Here is a 5,517-nt window from a genome sequence, read left to right as displayed (position 1 = left end):
CTCGTTATAGTCGAACAGTATGACCGTGGCGGCATCGTCACCCCGAAGCAAGGTCGTGTCTGCGTTACACAGAGAAATACTATAAGGAGGCGTTGAAAATGCCACTGATGACAGCTGATGCGCCAGGAAACTAATCGCCTGTTCTAACACTCCAGCTTGGTTACAAGTGGCTTTATCAGCGGGGAACCTGCCCTCCCTTCTCTCGTTATAGTCGAACAGTATGACCGTGGCGGCATCGTCACCCCGAAGCAATGTCGTGTCTGTGTTATACAGAGAAAGACTATAAGGAGGCCTTGAAAATGCCACTGATAACAGCTGATGCGCCAGGAAACCAATCGCCCTGTTCTAACACTGCAGCTTGGTGACAAGTGGCTTTATCAGCGGGGAACCTGCCCTCCCTTCTCTCGTTATAGTCGAACAGTATGACCGTGGCGGCATCGTCACCCGAAGCAATGTCTTGTCTGCTTTACACAGAGAAAGACTATAAAGAGGCCTTGAGAATGCCACTGATGACCGCTGATGCACCAGGAAACTAATCGCCCTGTTCTAACACTGCAGCTGGTTGACAAGTGGCTTTATCAGCGGGGAACCTGCCCTCCCTTCTCTCGTTATAGCCGAACAGTATGACCGTGGCGGCATCGTCACCCCGAAGCAATGTCTTGTCTGCTTTACACAGAGAAAGACTATAAAGAGGCCTTGAGAATGCCACTGATGACAGCTGATGCACCAGGAAACTAATCGCCCTGTTCTAACACTGCAGCTGGGTGACAAGTGGCTTTATCAGCGGGGAACCTGCCCTCCCTTCTCTCGTTATAGTCGAACAGTGTGACCGTGGCGGCATCGTCACCCCGAAGCAATGTCGTGTCTGCGTTACACAGAGAAAGACTATAAGGAGGCCTTGAAAATGCCACTGAGGACAGCTGATGCGCCAGGAAACTAATCGCCATGTTGTAACACTGCAGCTTGGTGACAAGTGGCTTTATCAGCGGGGAACCTGCCCTCCCTTCTCTCGTTATAGTCGAACAGTATGACCGTGGCGGCATCGTCACCCCGAAGCAATGTCTTGTCTGCTTTACACATAGAAAGACTATAAAGAGGCCTTGAGAATGCCACTGATGACTGCTGATGCACCAGGAAACTAATCGCCTTGTTCTAACACTGCAGCTGGGTGACAAGTGGCTTTATCAGCGGGAAACCTGCCCTCCCTTCTCTCGTTATAGTCGAACAGTATGACCGTGGCGGCATCGTCACCTCGAAGCAATGTCGTGTCTGCGTTACACAGAGAAAGACTATAAGGAGGCCTTGAAAATGCCACTGAGGACAGCTGATGCGCCAGGAAACTAATCGTCATGTTGTAACACTGCAGCTTGGTGACAAGTGGCTTTATCAGCGGAGAACCTGCCCTCCCTTCTCTCGTTATAGTCGAACAGTATGACCGTGGCGGCATCGCCACCCCGAAGCAAGGTCGTGTCTGCGTTACACAGAGAAATACTATAAGGAGGCGTTGAAAATGCCACTGATGACAGCTGATGCGCCAGGAAACTAATCGCCTGTTCTAACACTCCAGCTTGGTTACAAGTGGCTTTATCAGCGGGGAACCTGCCCTCCCTTCTCTCGTTATAGTCGAACAGTATGACCGTGGCGGCATCGTCACCCCGAAGCAATGTCGTGTCTGTGTTATACAGAGAAAGACTATAAGGAGGCCTTGAAAATGCCACTGATAACAGCTGATGCGCCAGGAAACCAATCGCCCTGTTCTAACACTGCAGCTTGGTGACAAGTGGCTTTATCAGCGGGGAACCTGCCCTCCCTTCTCTCGTTATAGTCGAACAGTATGACCGTGGCGGCATCGTCACCCGAAGCAATGTCTTGTCTGCTTTACACAGAGAAAGACTATAAAGAGGCCTTGAGAATGCCACTGATGACCGCTGATGCACCAGGAAACTAATCGCCCTGTTCTAACACTGCAGCTGGTTGACAAGTGGCTTTATCAGCGGGGAACCTGCCCTCCCTTCTCTCGTTATAGCCGAACAGTATGACCGTGGCGGCATCGTCACCCCGAAGCAATGTCTTGTCTGCTTTACACAGAGAAAGACTATAAAGAGGCCTTGAGAATGCCACTGATGACAGCTGATGCACCAGGAAACTAATCGCCCTGTTCTAACACTGCAGCTGGGTGACAAGTGGCTTTATCAGCGGGGAACCTGCCCTCCCTTCTCTCCTTATAGTCGAACAGTGTGACCGTGGCGGCATCGTCACCCCGAAGCAATGTCGTGTCTGCGTTACACAGAGAAAGACTATAAGGAGGCCTTGAAAATGCCACTGAGGACAGCTGATGCGCCAGGAAACTAATCGCCATGTTGTAACACTGCAGCTTGGTGACAAGTGGCTTTATCAGCGGGGAACCTGCCCTCCCTTCTCTCGTTATAGCCGAACAGTATGACCGTGGCGGCATCGTCACCCCGAAGCAATGTCTTGTCTGCTTTACACAGAGAAAGACTATAAAGAGGCCTTGAGAATGCCACTGATGACAGCTGATGCACCAGGAAACTAATCGCCCTGTTCTAACACTGCAGCTGGGTGACAAGTGGCTTTATCAGCGGGGAACCTGCCCTCCCTTCTCTCGTTATAGTCGAACAGTGTGACCGTGGCGGCATCGTCACCCCGAAGCAATGTCGTGTCTGCGTTACACAGAGAAAGACTATAAGGAGGCCTTGAAAATGCCACTGAGGACAGCTGATGCGCCAGGAAACTAATCGCCATGTTGTAACACTGCAGCTTGGTGACAAGTGGCTTTATCAGCGGGGAACCTGCCCTCCCTTCTCTCGTTATAGTCGAACAGTATGACCGTGGCGGCATCGTCACCCCGAAGCAATGTCTTGTCTGCTTTACACATAGAAAGACTATAAAGAGGCCTTGAGAATGCCACTGATGACTGCTGATGCACCAGGAAACTAATCGCCTTGTTCTAACACTGCAGCTGGGTGACAAGTGGCTTTATCAGCGGGAAACCTGCCCTCCCTTCTCTCGTTATAGTCGAACAGTATGACCGTGGCGGCATCGTCACCTCGAAGCAATGTCGTGTCTGCGTTACACAGAGAAAGACTATAAGGAGGCCTTGAAAATGCCACTGAGGACAGCTGATGCGCCAGGAAACTAATCGTCATGTTGTAACACTGCAGCTTGGTGACAAGTGGCTTTATCAGCGGAGAACCTGCCCTCCCTTCTCTCGTTATAGTCGAACAGTATGACCGTGGCGGCATCGTCACCCCGAAGCAAGGTCGTGTCTGCGTTACACAGAGAAATACTATAAGGAGGCGTTGAAAATGCCACTGATGACAGCTGATGCGCCAGGAAACTAATCGCCTGTTCTAACACTCCAGCTTGGTTACAAGTGGCTTTATCAGCGGGGAACCTGCCCTCCCTTCTCTCGTTATAGTCGAACAGTATGACCGTGGCGGCATCGTCACCCCGAAGCAATGTCGTGTCTGTGTTATACAGAGAAAGACTATAAGGAGGCCTTGAAAATGCCACTGATAACAGCTGATGCGCCAGGAAACCAATCGCCCTGTTCTAACACTGCAGCTTGGTGACAAGTGGCTTTATCAGCGGGGAACCTGCCCTCCCTTCTCTCGTTATAGTCGAACAGTATGACCGTGGCGGCATCGTCACCCGAAGCAATGTCTTGTCTGCTTTACACAGAGAAAGACTATAAAGAGGCCTTGAGAATGCCACTGATGACCGCTGATGCACCAGGAAACTAATCGCCCTGTTCTAACACTGCAGCTGGTTGACAAGTGGCTTTATCAGCGGGGAACCTGCCCTCCCTTCTCTCGTTATAGCCGAACAGTATGACCGTGGCGGCATCGTCACCCCGAAGCAATGTCTTGTCTGCTTTACACAGAGAAAGACTATAAAGAGGCCTTGAGAATGCCACTGATGACAGCTGATGCACCAGGAAACTAATCGCCCTGTTCTAACACTGCAGCTGGGTGACAAGTGGCTTTATCAGCGGGGAACCTGCCCTCCCTTCTCTCGTTATAGTCGAACAGTGTGACCGTGGCGGCATCGTCACCCCGAAGCAATGTCGTGTCTGCGTTACACAGAGAAAGACTATAAGGAGGCCTTGAAAATGCCACTGAGGACAGCTGATGCGCCAGGAAACTAATCGCCATGTTGTAACACTGCAGCTTGGTGACAAGTGGCTTTATCAGCGGGGAACCTGCCCTCCCTTCTCTCGTTATAGTCGAACAGTATGACCGTGGCGGCATCGTCACCCCGAAGCAATGTCTTGTCTGCTTTACACATAGAAAGACTATAAAGAGGCCTTGAGAATGCCACTGATGACTGCTGATGCACCAGGAAACTAATCGCCTTGTTCTAACACTGCAGCTGGGTGACAAGTGGCTTTATCAGCGGGAAACCTGCCCTCCCTTCTCTCGTTATAGTCGAACAGTATGACCGTGGCGGCATCGTCACCTCGAAGCAATGTCGTGTCTGCGTTACACAGAGAAAGACTATAAGGAGGCCTTGAAAATGCCACTGAGGACAGCTGATGCGCCAGGAAACTAATCGTCATGTTGTAACACTGCAGCTTGGTGACAAGTGGCTTTATCAGCGGAGAACCTGCCCTCCCTTCTCTCGTTATAGTCGAACAGTATGACCGTGGCGGCATCGCCACCCCGAAGCAAGGTCGTGTCTGCGTTACACAGAGAAATACTATAAGGAGGCGTTGAAAATGCCACTGATGACAGCTGATGCGCCAGGAAACTAATCGCCTGTTCTAACACTCCAGCTTGGTTACAAGTGGCTTTATCAGCGGGGAACCTGCCCTCCCTTCTCTCGTTATAGTCGAACAGTATGACCGTGGCGGCATCGTCACCCCGAAGCAATGTCGTGTCTGTGTTATACAGAGAAAGACTATAAGGAGGCCTTGAAAATGCCACTGATAACAGCTGATGCGCCAGGAAACCAATCGCCCTGTTCTAACACTGCAGCTTGGTGACAAGTGGCTTTATCAGCGGGGAACCTGCCCTCCCTTCTCTCGTTATAGTCGAACAGTATGACCGTGGCGGCATCGTCACCCGAAGCAATGTCTTGTCTGCTTTACACAGAGAAAGACTATAAAGAGGCCTTGAGAATGCCACTGATGACCGCTGATGCACCAGGAAACTAATCGCCCTGTTCTAACACTGCAGCTGGTTGACAAGTGGCTTTATCAGCGGGGAACCTGCCCTCCCTTCTCTCGTTATAGCCGAACAGTATGACCGTGGCGGCATCGTCACCCCGAAGCAATGTCTTGTCTGCTTTACACAGAGAAAGACTATAAAGAGGCCTTGAGAATGCCACTGATGACAGCTGATGCACCAGGAAACTAATCGCCCTGTTCTAACACTGCAGCTGGGTGACAAGTGGCTTTATCAGCGGGGAACCTGCCCTCCCTTCTCTCCTTATAGTCGAACAGTGTGACCGTGGCGGCATCGTCACCCCGAAGCAATGTCGTGTCTGCGTTACACA

This window comes from Haemaphysalis longicornis, unplaced genomic scaffold (genome assembly GCF_048455015.1).
Source record: "Haemaphysalis longicornis isolate Haplotype H1 unplaced genomic scaffold, Haemaphysalis longicornis Haplotype H1 scaffold_11, whole genome shotgun sequence".
Classification (NCBI taxonomy): Eukaryota; Metazoa; Arthropoda; class Arachnida; order Ixodida; family Ixodidae; genus Haemaphysalis; species Haemaphysalis longicornis.
The sequence above is the reverse complement of the archived record's forward strand: the minus strand, read 5'-3'. Positions refer to the sequence as shown.